The sequence below is a fragment of the Hypanus sabinus genome, chromosome 26 (assembly GCF_030144855.1).
Source record: "Hypanus sabinus isolate sHypSab1 chromosome 26, sHypSab1.hap1, whole genome shotgun sequence".
Lineage (NCBI taxonomy): Eukaryota > Metazoa > Chordata > Chondrichthyes > Myliobatiformes > Dasyatidae > Hypanus > Hypanus sabinus.
In genome coordinates this window covers 13161541-13176120 of record NC_082731.1, presented here as the reverse complement: position 1 = coordinate 13176120, position 14580 = coordinate 13161541, and positions in this window count along the sequence as shown.

Here is a 14580-nt window from a genome sequence, read left to right as displayed (position 1 = left end):
CTGCCCCCTCCTTCTTCAGTCCTGACGAAGGGTCTCGGCCCGAAACGTTGACTGCTCGTTTCAGCGGATGTTGCCCGACCTGCTGAGTTCATCCAGCTTGTTTTTACGTGTTATTTGACCGCAGTATCTGCAGAGTACTTTGTGTTTACCAAAGAAACTGCACAGCTGAATGGAGCCTGTCGAATACATCCCGGGTAAACCCCTCCACACCGTCAGTTGTATCTACAGGAGGTGCTGCCTCAGGAAGGCAACGTCCGTCATCACAGACCCTGACTGTGCAGACCATGCTGTCGTCTTGTAGCTACCGGGCAGGAGACACAGGCTCCCGAAGCCCCACACTGCCAGGTTCTGGAACAGCTACTTCCTTCCAAACGTTCGGTTCTTGAACCAACCGACACCACTCTAATCTGAGTCAGGTTTAGTATCGCTGGCACACGTTGTGAAAGTATAGAAACACTGTGATCAGTTTCAACCGGTACATTTAATGTCAGCGAAATGTATACAATAGACATTCTGAAATTGTTTCTCTTCACAACCATCCGCAGAAACAGAGGAGTGCCCCGAAGAATGAATGACAGTTACAACACGTTTCAAGTTAAAGTCTTAAAAATATTAAAACATTGACAAAAATAACACACGTCAACACATTTAAAATACCTGGCATGAGGTTTTGCAGGGGCCAGGAGTCCCGAGCAACATACACAAGATGCTAGAGGCAGCATCAGGGCTTGAAACGTTGACTGTTCTTTCCTCGCCACAGAATCTGCCCAACCTGCTAAATTCCTCCGGTATTTTGTCTTCAAATATCTACTGGCGGTGCTGAGGTTGACACTGCCATCGCATTTGTTCATCTGTGCTGTCTGCGTGGAGTTTGCACGTTCTCCCTGTGTTGGCATCCCAAACACCTGTGGGTAGGTACGTTATTTGATTGCTGGTAAGTTGCCTCCCTCCCCACTCCCAGTGAGTCGGTGGGTGGCCGGAGAGTCGGAGGAGGGATTTGAGGAGGACAAGGTGGAGAAATGGAATCAGTGGTGGGCGTGCGTTTGCTCGTTCCTCTCCATGGACGCTGCCTGACCTGTTGAGCATTTTGTGTGACGCTCTGGACCTACGTTTGATGGCCGGCCCAAATGCGAAGGACAAAAGGGCATAGAGACTCTAACAGAAACAGAAGCTGGACTCTGGAGAGAGAGGAGGGGAGCGGAACGAGTTGAACGGTTATCTTAAAGCACCGGCAGGTGTCAAAAGGAGGGGCTATTGTCTCACTGTTTCATAATAGGATTACAGAGAAATATCGTATACAGAGAAATATCGTAGACAGAGAACACTACACACAGAGTAGGCCATTCAGCCCACGATGTTATACTGACCTTTTAACCTACTCTAAGATCAACCTACCCTTCCCTCCTACATAACCCTCCATTTTTCTCTCATCCGTGCCTATCCAAGAGTTTCTTAAATGTCCCTGATGTATCTGCCTCTACTACACTCCTGGCAAACTGTTCCACACCCCCACCACTCTCTGTGTAATAAACAACACTTCTGACATCCTCCAACAGCATTGAATAACGTCCCCTGGTATTAGCCTTCTTCGCCCTGGGATAAGGTCTCTGGCTATACACTCGATCTCCGTACACCTCTCATCCTCCTTCACTCCGCAGAGAAAAGCTCCAGCTCAGTCAACCTATCCTCAGAATTTCTGCTCTCTAATCCAGGTAAATCTCCTCTGCACCCTCTCTAAAGATGAGGCGACCAGGACGGCTATTAACTTCAGATTCGACCCTCCAAAGAGAACTATCTCACACTTCTCCAGATCGAGCTCCACCTGCCTCTTCTCAGTCCAGCTCTGATCCTGTTGGAACCTCCGACAACCCTCCACAAAATCCACAACAGCACCGACGTTTGTGTCGTCTACAACTTCATCCCTCCACTTTGTCATTCAGGTCCGTTATAAAAATCAAAGAGCAGAGGTCTCAATAAGACCCCTGCGGTATGCCACTGGCCACTGATCTCCAGATAGAATACGTACCGTCTACTTCCACCTTCCGTGGGCAAGCCAGTTCTGTATCCAGACAGCTAACCATGCCTCCTGCCTTTCTGAATTAACCTTACTCCAATCCATACACACCACACCCACTGCTCAACCTTCACTGTGCTTCGTCGCATTCGACTCACAAAGCCATTCTGACCATCCTTCATCAGACTATGCTTCTCTAAATGCTCGCAAATCTGGTCTTCTCCAATAGTTTATCCGCCTCTGAAGAAATACTCCCTGCTTTCTAATTCACAGGCTAATCCCCATTCTCTTTCTTGAATAAACGAATGACATTTGCCACCCTCCAATATTCTGGTTCTACTCCTGAGGACAGTGATGACACAGAGAAATTTGCCAAAGATACATCCCGCCTGGCCTCAGGGACTTATCTATCCCACTGTTTTTCAAAAAAATCCAACACGTCCTCTCTCTTAAAGTCAACATGTTCCAGCATATGAGTTATTTTAGACTGTCCTCACAGACACCACGGTCCCTCTCACCGATAAGTACTGAAGCAAGAAATGCACTAAGGACCTCCTCTGACTCCAGGCACATCCATGATTAGAGCAGACTCGACGGGCTGAATGGCCTAATTCTGCTCCCATGTCTCATGGTCTTAGTCCAACCCTTACCCTAGTCATCCTTTTGCTCCTCACATATATGTAGAGGACCTTGGGGTTTCATTAATCCTTCTCATGCCCCCTTTGAGCTCTCCTAAGTCCATTCTACAGCTCCTTCCTGAATACTTTGTAACTCTCCAGAGCCCTGTCTGATTTCTTGATTCCTAAGCCTTAAGGAAGCTTGTCAATTCTCTTGTCAACCATCCTTTTCCCTGCCTGGGACAAACCAATCCAGAACTGCATGGACATGCTCCCTAAACAACTTCCACACCTCTATTCTGCAGTTCCCCACACACATACATTCCCTATCCATTCTCCCAACATCCTGCCTAATAGACCATAGGCCATAAGACATAGGAGCAGAATTAGGCCATTTTGCCCATCGAGACTGCTCCGCCATTCAATCATGGCTGATCCTTTTTTCTCCTCCTTTGCCCCACTCCCCACCTTCTCCCCGTAACCTTTGTTACTGTGCCCAATCAAGAGCCTATCGATCTCTGTCTTAAATATATCTAACGACCCGGCCTCCACAGCTGCCTGTGGTAACAAATTCCACAAATTCACCACCCTCTCGCTAAAGAAATTTCTCCGCATCTCTGTTTTAAATAGACGTCCCTCTTTCCTGAGTCTGTGCCCTCTAATCCTAGACTCCTCCACCAGGGGAAACATCCTTTCCACATCTACTCTGACTAAGCCTTTCAACATTCAAAAGGTTTCAAAGAGGTTCCCCCCTCATCCTTCTATGTTCCCGCGAGTACAGACCCACAGCCATGAAACATTCCTCATATCATAGCCCTTTCATTCTGGAATCATCCTTGTGAACCTCCTCTGATCCCTCTCCAATGCCAGCACATCTTTTCTTAGATGAGGGGCCCAGAACTGTTCACAATACTCAAGGTGAGCCATCACCAGTGCCTTATAAAGCCTCAGCATCACATCCCTGCTCTTGTATTCTAGACATCATGAAATGAATGCAAACATTGCATTTGCCTTCCTCACCACCGACTCAGCCTGCTAGTTAATGTTTACTAGGTTGTTCTGCACAAGGACTCCCAAGTCCCTTTGCATCTCACATTGGTGGATTTTCTCCCCATTTAGAAAATAGTCTTCACATTTAGTTCTTCTACCAAAGTGTATGACCGTGCATTTTCCAACATTGTATTTCATTTGCCACTTTCTTGCCCATTCTCCTAACCTGTCTAAGTCCTTCTGCATTCTACCCATTTCCTCAACACTACCTGCCCCTCCACCAATCTTCGTATCATCTGAAAACTTGGAAACAAATCATCTAAGTCATTGATATACAGCATGAAAAGAAGCGGTCCCAACACCAGCCCCTGCAGAACATCACTAGACACTGGCAGCCAACCAGAAAAGGATCTTTTTATTCCTACTCCCTGCCTCCTATCAATCAGCCAATGCTCTAACCATGTTAGTAACTTTCCTGTAATACCATGGGCTCTTAACTTGGTGAGCAGCCTCATGTGTGGCACCTTGTCAAAGGCCTTCTGAAAGTCCAAATATACAACATCCACTGCATCCCCTTTATCTATCCTACTTGTAATCTCCTCAAAGAGTTCCAACAGGTTTGTCAAGATTTTCCTCAAAGAAACTATGCTGACTTTGTCCTATCTCGCATAACTTCATCCTTAACAATTAACTCCAACATCTTCCCAACCACTGAGGTCAGGTTAACTGTTCTATTATTTCCTTTCTGCAGCCTTCCTCCTTTCTTAAAGAGTGGAGTGTCCTTTGCAACCGTGCCAGAGTGCAATGATTCTTGAAAGATCATTACCAGTGCTGCCACAATCTCTAACGCTACCTCTTTGAGAACCCTAGGGCGCAGTTCATCTGGTCCGGGTGGTTTATGTACTGAAAGGTCTTTCACCTTTTTGAGCACCTTCACCCTTGTAATAGTAACTGCACCCTTCTTCCCTTCTCTTCTTCTCTTCCCTCACACCCTTCAACAGCCAGCACACTGCTAGTGTCTCCCACAGTGAAGACTAATGCAAAGTACTCATTTATTTCATCAGCCGTCAGCTTGGCCATTGTTATTATTTGTCCTACCTCATTTTCTAGTGGTCCTATATCCACTCTCATTTATCTTTTTACTTGAAAAAGCTTTTTCTATCCACCTTGATGTTATTTGCTAACTTGCTTTCATATTTCATCTTTTGCCTCCTAATGAGTCTTTCAGTTGCTTTCTGTAGTTTTTAAAAGCTTCCCAATCCTCTGTCTTCCTGATAAATTTTGCTTTGTTGTATGCCCTCTCTTTTGCTTTTACATTAGCTTTGAATTCCCTTGTCAGCCACGGTTGTACTATTTTGCCATTTGAGTATTTATTTGTTTTTGAATACATCCATCCCGCACTTTCCTCATTTTTCCAAGAGAAAAGACATCTCTGCCAGCATCTTCTTCTAATTTATTTTGGCCAACTCATTTCTAATAACAATTTAAATTCCCTTACTCCAATGAAACACTGCTACATCAGTCTTTACTTTCCCCTTATCAAATTTCAAGTTGAACTCAATCATGCTGTCATCATTCACTCTCCCCTGATTAAACATTTCCTCATACCGTCTTCTCCTGTCCTGTCTGAGGTGAAGGTAGAGATTAGGGATTTGTGATTTTTGTCACAATGTATTTAGCCCTACACAGACACCAGGAGCACTTCCAACAGACGCAATGTCTCCCCAAAGACTGGTGTTGCCGGGCAACCGTCTGCCATCAGCTAAGGTTAATGTGAGAGCTTGTTGCTTGATGCGTCATGCACCAGTGAGGTTTGTGATCCTTCCCCAGGCATTACGCCACCATTACGCTTCCTTCTTCACTTCTCCCTGTCTGTGACTGCCCAGGGCTTTCCGATGTGGCTGTCATTCTCCCACCTCTGCTTATTACTGAGAGAGCAATTCCCTCCTCACCTCCCTCCTATTCCCCCTCTCTGCCATTCTCCCTTGTCAGAACAATTCCCTCCTCACCCTCCCTCCTATTCCCGGCTCTCTGGGACATTCCCCCTTGTCAGAACAATTCCCTCCTCACCCTCCCTCCTATTCCCGGCTCTCTGGGACATTCTCCCTTGTCAGAACAATTCCCTCCTCACCCTCCCTCCTATTCCCGGCTCTCTGGGACATTCTCCCTTGTCAGAACAATTCCCTCCTCACCCTCCCTCCTATTCCCCCTCTCCGCCATTCCCCCTTGTCAGAACAATTCCCTCCTCACCCTCCCTCCTATTCCCCCTCTCCACCATTCCCCCTTGTCAGAACGATTCCCTCTTCACCCTCCCTCCTATTCCTGGCTCTCTGGGACATTCCCCCTTGTCAGAACAATTCCCTCCTCACCCTCCCTCCTATTCCCGGCTCTCTGGGACATTCTCCCTTGTCAGAACACCGGATGCAAACAGTAGGGCCCAGAAACTTCAGCCCATGATGTGTGTCAGAGTCATCTCCTGACTGGGTGACTCTGTGGCATCTTTCTGTGCACAGATCGGCTGTGGTGATTCCCGCTCTGTAGCGATGACTGCATTCTGGAGTCCCACACGGGTTGTCGAGTTTGGTGTTTGTCCTGAGTTTGCAGATAGTGACACTTAAACTCATCTCTTCCTTTCTTTATTGTAGTTGTGGGTCAGTGACCAACCCCCCTTCTCCATTTCCCTAGAAGGCCATAAGACCAGAAGGTACAGGAGCAAAGGCAGGCCATCTGGCCCATCGAGTCTGCTCTGTCACTTCATCATGTTGATCCCGTTTCCCTCTCAGCCACAGTCTCCTGCCCTCTCCCCATATCCCTTCATGCCCTGACCTGTCAAGAACCCATCAACCTCTGCCTTAAATATACACAAAAGCTTTGTCTCCACAGCTGCCTGTGGCGACAAATTCCACAGATTCACCACTCACTGGCTAAAGAAATTCCTCCTCATCATCCGTTCTAAAATGATGCTCCTCTATTCTGAGGTTGTGTCCTCTGGTCTTAGACTCTCCCACCATAGGAAACATCCCTTCCACAGGGCCTTTCACCATTTGATAGGTTTCAATGAGGTCACCGCTCATTCTTCTGAATTCCAGTGAGTACAGGCCCAGAGCCATCAGACGCTCTTCATATGTCCCAGAATTGTTTTTGTGAGCTTCCTTTGAACCCTCCCCAGTTTCAGCACATCCTTTTTAAGACAAGGAGCCCAAAACTGCTCGCAATACTCCAAGTGAGGCCTCACCAGGGCTTTATGAAGTTTCAACATTACATCCTTGCTTTTATATTCTAGTCCTCTTGGAATGAATGCTAACATTGCATTTGCCTTCCTCACCTCCGACTCAACCTTTAGGGAATCCTGCACGAGGACTTACAAGTCTCTTTGCACCTTTTCTTTCCATTTAGAAAATAGTCAAGCCTTTCATTTCTCCTCCCAAAGTGCGAGCCTATACACCCCATCCCAACACTATATTCTAACTGCCATTTCTTTGCCCGTTCTCCAAATCTGTCCGAGTCCTCTGAGGCCCTTCTACTTCCTCAAGACTACCTGCCCTCCAGCTTTCTTCATATCGTCTGCCAACTTTGCAACAAAGTCATCAAATCCATGATCCAAATCAGTAACACATAACGTGAAAAGAATCAGTCCCAACACAGACATCGCTAGTCACCGGCAGCCAGTCAGAAAAGGCTCCCTTTATTCCCTCTCTTTGCCTCCTGACAATCAGCCACTGCTTTATCCATGCCTGAATCTTTCCTGTAATACCATGGGCTTGTAGCTTGTTAAGCAGCCTCATGTGTGGCACCTCGTCAAAGGCCTTCTGAAAATCCAACTACACAACAACAACCGATTCTCCTTTGTCTATGCTGCTTGTTACTTCTTCAAAGAATTCCAGGAGACTTGTCAGGCAAGATTTTCCCTTGAGGAAACTGTTCTGACTAAGGACTATTTTATCATGTGCCAAGCACTCTGAAAAGACATCCTTAACAATCAACTCCAACATCCTCCCAACCACTGAGATCAGACTAATGTCTATAGTTTCCTTTCTCTGTGTCTTTCCAGTCTTCTGGAACCATTCCAGAATCTAGTGCTTTTTGAAAGATCAATAATAATGCCTCCATGATCTCTTTCAGAACGCTGGGGTGGGCACCATCTGATCCAAATGACTTATCTACCTTTTAGACCTTTCAGTTTCCTAAGAACCTTCTCCCTATTAATGGTAACTTAACTCTTCTGCCCCCTGACTCCTGGAACTTCCACCATACGGCTAGTGTCTTCCACAGTGAAGACCCAAGCAAAATACTTATTCAGTTCATCTGCTATTTTGTTGCCCCAATTACTACCTCTCCAGCATCGTTTTCCAGTGGTTTGATACCCACTCTCGTCTCTCTTTTACACTTTATGTATTTGAAGAAATGTTTGGAACCACTTTAATATTATTGGCTAACTTATTTTCATGTTCCATCTTTACCTTCTTCATGACTTTTTTTTAGTTGCCTCCTGTTGGTTTTTAAAAGCTTTCCAATCCTCTAACTTCCCACTAATCTTTACTCTATTATATGGCTTCGCTTTGGCTTTTACATTGGCTTTGACTTCTCTTGTTAGCCACAGTTGTGTCATCTTTTCTTTAAAATACTCCATCTTTGGGATGTATATATCTTAGGCCTTCCAAATTGCTTCCAGAAATTCCAGCCATTGCTGCTCTGCCGTCATCCCTGCCAGTGTTCTTTTCCAATCGATTCTGGCCGACTCCTCTCTCGTGCCTCTGTAATTCCCTTTACTCCACTGTGATACTGATACACCTGACTTTAACTTCTCCTTCTCAAATCTCAGGGTGAAGTTGATCATATTATGATCACTCACCCCTGCGGATTCTTTTACCTTGAGTTCGCTAATCAATTCGGGTTCATTGCACAGCACCCAATCCAGAACAGCTGTTCCTCTAGCAGGCTCAACCACAAACTGCTCTAAAAAGCCATCTCGTAGGCACTCCAAAAGATCGCCCCTTGGAATCCAGCACTAACCTGATTTTTATAGTCTACCAGCAAAGTGAAATCCCCCATGACCATTGTAACATTCCTCTTTTGGCATGCATTTTCTATCTCCCATTGTAATTTGTAGAATTCATCCTTTACTACTATTTGGGAGTCTGTATATAACTCACATCAGGGTCTTTTTACTCTTGCAGTTCCTTAGCTCTAGCCATAATGATTCGACACCTTCCAACCCTCTGTCAACTCTTTCAAAGTATTTGATTTCAATTTTTGCCATGGCTTCCTGCCTATCCTTTCAATACAATGTGTATCCTTGAACACTAAGCTCCCAGTTATAACCTTTCAGCCAGGATTCACTGACGCCCACAACGTCATACCTGCCAACCTGTAACTGTGCTGCAAGTTCATCTACGTTATTCCATACACGGCCTGCATTCAGATACAACACCCTCTGTCCTGTATTTGCTCTTTTCCATTTTGTCGCACCATGCTCAACTTTTTGATTTCCAACTTTGTCTGAGGTCTTAACAAAATCTGTCTCCTCAACCTATCCACTAATGATTCTGGCACTCTGGTTCCCATCCCCCTGTAACTCTAGTTTGAAGCCCACCGTGCAGCATTAACAAACCTTCCCACTAGGATACTAGTCCCCCTCCAGTTCAGGTGCAAGCTGTCCATTCTGTACAGGTCCCACCTTCCCTGGAAGAGATCCTGATGATCCAAAAATCTTTTGCCCTCCATCCTACACCAACTCTTTAGCCATGTATGAAACTGTATAATCTTCCTAGTTCTGGCCCCACTAACAATTGGAAAGGGTAGCAATCTGGAAATCACAATCCTGGAGGTCCTGCTCTTTAACTTAGCACCTACCCTATGCAGAACCTCATCACTCATGGTACCTACATGGATGATGACTGCTGGCTGCTCACACCCCCACTTAAGAATGCTGAGGACACGACCTGAGATATCCCAGACCCTGGCACCCAGGAGGCAGCACACCATCTGGGAATCCCAGTCTTGCCCACAGAACCCCCTGTCCGTTCCCCTAATGAATCCCCTATCACACAGTGTGCCTCTTCTCCCCCTCCCCTTCTGAGTCACAGAGGCAGACTCAGTGCCAGAGACACAACCACTGTGACGTTCCTCTGTCAGGTCACCCCCCCTGACAGTAGGGAGGGCTTTTCCGTGGCGGTCTGGGCTGTATGCATGACTTTCTATTCAAGGGCATTGGTGGTTCCATCCCAGGCCGTGATGCAGCCGGTCAATATGATCTCTGCCACACATCCACAGAAGCTGCTCAAAGCTTTCGATGTCATGCTGAATCTTCACAGACTTCTAAGGAAATAGAAGTGCTTTCTTTGTTAGGGCACTTACGTGCTGGACAGCTTTTCTGAAATTATAACACAAAGAAATTTAAAGTTGCTGACCCTCTCTACCACAGATCCCCCAATGAGGACTGGCTTATGGATGTCCAGTTTCCTCCTCCTGAAGTCAAAAATCAGCTCCTTGGTCTTGCTGAGGCTGTTGCTATGGCACAGTTCAGCCTGATGTTAAATCTCCCTCCTATATACTGATACATCTCAGTGGTGTTGCCAGCAAACTTGAATACGGCATTGGATCTGTGCTAAGCCACACAGTCGTACGTGTAAAGTGAGTCGAGCAGGGGGCCTTGTGGTGCACCTGTGCTGACGGAGACTGTGGAGATTTTGTTGCCAATTCAAACTGATTGAGGTCTGCAAGTGAGGAAATTGAGGATCCAATTGCACAACGCGAGGCCAAAGGCTTGAAGCTTATTGATTAGTTTTGAGGGGGATGATGGTATTGAATGCTGAGCTGGGGTCGATAAAGAGCTACGGCTCCTGAACACACACAAGATGCTGGAGGAACTCAGCAGGTCAGACAGCGTCTATGGAAATGAATGAACAGTCAATATACAACTTCCACATAACATTCCCAACTCCCACACTCAATAAGCACACACAAAATGCTGGTGGAACACAGCAGGCCAGGCAGCATCTATAGGGAGAAGCACTGTCAACATTAACAACAACACACACAAAATGCTGGTGGAACACAGCAGGCCAGGCAGCATCTATAGGAAGAAGCGCTGTTGACGTTTCGGGCCGAGACCCTTCGTCAGGACTAACTGCAAGAAAAGATAGTAAGAGATTTGAAAGTGGGAGGGGGAGGGGGGAGATCCGAAATGATAGGAGAAGACCGGAGGGGGTGGGGTGAAGCCAAGAGCTGGAAAGGTGATTGGCAAAAGGGATACAGAGCTGGAGAAGGGAAAGGATTGTGGGATGGGAGGCCTCGGGAGAAAGGAAGGGGGAGGGGAGCACCAGAGGGAGATGGAGAACAGGCAGAGTGATGGGCAGAAAGAGAGAAAAAAAAGGAGGGGGGAAATAAATAAATCAGGGATGGAGTAAGAAGGGGAGGAGGGGCATTAACGGAAGTTAGAGAAGTCAATGTTCATGCCATCAGGTTGGAGGCTACCCAGCCGGTATATAAGGTGTTGTTCCTCCAACCTGAGTGTGGCTTCATCTTGACAGTGGAGGCGGCCATGGATAGACATATCAGAATGGGAATGGGATGTGGAATTAAAATGTGTGGCCACTGGGAGATCCTGCTTTCTCTGGCGGACAGAGCGTAGGTGTTCAGTGAAACGGTCTCCCAGTCTGCGTCGGGTCTCACCAATATATAAAAGGCCACACCCGGAGCACCGGACGCAGTATACCACACCAGCCGACTCACAGGTGAAGTGTCGCCTCACCTGGAAGGACTGTCTGGGGCCCTGAATGGTGGTGAGGGAGGAAGTGTAAGGGCAGGTGTAGCACTTGTTCTGTTTACAAGGATAAGTGCCAGGAGGGAGATCGGTGGGAAGGGATGGGGGGGAACGACAAGTGGACAAGGGAGTCGCTTAGGGAGCGATCCCTGCGAAAAGCAGAAAGGGGGGGGGGAAGGGAACGATGTGCTTGGTGGTGGGATCCCGTTGGAGGTGGTGGAAGTTACGGAGAATTGTATGTTGGACCCAGAGGCTGGTGGGGTGGTAGGTGAGGACAAGGGGAACCCTGGTGGGGTGGCGGGAGAATGGGATGAGAGCAGATGTGCGGGAAATGGGAGAGATGCGTTTGAGAGCAGAGTTGATGGTGGAGGAAGGGAAGCCCCTTTGTTTAAAAAAGGAAGACATCTCCTTCGTCCTGGAATGAAAAGCCTCATCCTGAGAGCAGATGCGGTGGAGACGGAGGAATTGTGAGAAGGGGATAGCCTTTTTGCAAGAGACAGGGTGTGAAGAGGAATAGTCCAGGTAGCTGTGAGAGTCTGTAGGCTTATAGTAGATAAGCCATCTCCAGAGATGGACAACTCCTTATATTCCATCTGGGTAGCCTCCAACCTGATGGCATGAGCATTGATTTCTGTTAATTCCCCTCCTCCCCTTCTTACCCCATCCCTGATTTATTTATTTCCCCCCTTCCTTTTTTTTCTCTCTCTGCCCATCACTCTCTGCCTGTTCTCCATCTCCTTCTGGTGCTCCCCTCTCCCTTTCTTTCTCCTGAGGCCTCCCGTCCCATGATCCTTTCCCTTCTCCAGCTCTGTATCCCTTTTGCCAATCACCTTTCCAGTTCTCAGCTTCACCCCACCCCCTCCAGTCTTCTCCTATCATTTCACATTTCCCCCTCCCCCTTCTACTTTCAATTCTCTTACTATCTTTTCTTCCAGTTAGTCCTGACGAAGGGTATCGTCCCGAAACGTCGACAGTGCTTCTCCCTATAGATGCTGCCTGGCCTGCTGTGTTCCACCAGCATTTTGTGTGTGTTGTTGTTAATGTTGACAGTGCTTCTCCCTATAGATGCTGCCTGGCCTGCTGTGTTCCACCAGCATTTTGTGTGTGTTGTTGTTAATGTTGACAGTGCTTCTCCCTATAGATGCTGCCTGGCCTGCTGTGTTCCACCAGCATTTTGTGTGTGTTGTTGTTAATGTTGACAGCGCTTCTCCCTGTAGATGCTGCCTGGCCTGCTGTGTTCCACCAGCATTTTGTGTGTGTTGTTGTTAATGTTGACAGTGCTTCTCCCTATAGATGCTGCCTGGCCTGCTGTGTTCCACCAGCATTTTGTGTGTGTTGTTGTTAATGTTGACAGCGCTTCTCCCTGTAGATGCTGCCTGGCCTGCTGTGTTCCACCAGCATTTTGTGTGTGTTGTTGTTAATGTTGACAGTGCTTCTCCCTATAGATGCTGCCTGGCCTGCTGTGTTCCACCAGCATTTTGTGTGTGTTGTTGTTAATGTTGACAGTGCTTCTCCCTATAGATGCTGCCTGGCCTGCTGTGTTCCACCAGCATTTTGTGTGTGTTGTTGTTTGAATTTCCAGCATCTGCAGATTTCCTCCTGTCCTTGCACTCAATACTTTCATTTGTGGCCAATGTGTCAAAAGCTTTCTTTATGACCTGTGATTACACTTCCAAGGAATTATGGATCTATATTCCCACATCCCTCTCTGTTCTATCACACTCCTTAGTGTCCTACCGTTCTCTGCATAAATCCTACCACAATTCATCCTTCCAAAGTGCAACACTCCACAGCTGTCTGCATTAAATTCCATCTGCCATTTTCCAGCCCACTTTTCCCACTGCTAGCTTTGTTAGCCTTCCTTGCTGTTCACTGCACCCCCAGTCTTGGTGTCATCCACAGATTTGCTGCTCTGGTTAACTACTTTATCACCCAGATTGTTGTATGTAATTTATTCCTTGCTGCCTCGACCCGCTAAGCACTGTAACTCCTCCATTTTTAAAAAACAGGGCCTCAGCATCTCTTGAAAACCAAGTTTCCCAGAACCTGTTAGTTTTGCTTCTTGTTATGACAGGTACATAGAGTCATAAAAAAGTACAGCACAGAAAGAGGCCATTCAGCCCATCTAGTCTATGCTGAAACAATTTAAACTGCCTACTCCCACCGACCTGCACCGGGACCATAGCCTTCCATATCCCTACTATCCAAACTTCTCCAAAGTGTTGAAATCAAGCTCACGTGGACCTCCTGTGCTAGCAGCTCGTTCCACAGTTTCACGACTCCCTGAGTGAAGAAGCGCTCTGTAACTCTCAAAGTTTCACTTTTAAAAGCCTTCCACTTAACAAGCACACCTTTGCCAGAAAGTAACTTATCGCAAGCTACACTCGCCAGATCCTTCCTGGTGCCGGAGATCTGCCGTTTTCCAATTCAGAGTCTCATCCGGAGGACAACTCCTGTCCTTCCCCGTAATTTCCTTGAAACTAACAGAATTATGATCACGAGATCCGAAGAGTTCAGCTCCACACAATTCCATCACCCGCCCTGTCCCATTTTCTAATAATAGATATGATGGACAGCCAGAGACCTTTTCCCAGGGTGGAAATGGCTAATACAAGGGGCTAAAATTTGAAGGTGATTGGAGGAAAGTACAGGAATATGTAAGATTTTAATACAGAGTGTGATGGGTGTGTGGAACGTCCTGACCTGTGAGAGGCAGGAACATTAGAGACATTTAAGAAACTCTTAGATAGGCACATGGATGATAGAAAAAAGTTCAGCACAACTCGGTGGGCCGAAGGGCCTGTATCATGCTATAATATTCTATGTTTTATGCTCTATGTTTGCTTTGTCTACTGCAAAGGGCAGGATCTCCTGGTGACCTCCTATTACAATTCACCCTCCCATTTCCATTCTGACAAGTCTGCCCACGACCTCCACTACTGCTGTGGATGGATACGCAGGTTCAACGTTCAAAGTTCAACGTAAAGTTACTATCAAAGTACATATATATTGTATCAACATAACCTACCTTGAGTTTCATTTTACTCCAGGCATTTACAGGAAAATAAAGAAATACAATAGCATTTATGAAAAATTTAAAATAAAAAAGGCTGACAAATAACCATTGTGCAAAACAGGACAAGTCGTGCAAATAGTGCAAAAGTAAACATAATAGTGAGATCAGGAGTTATAGA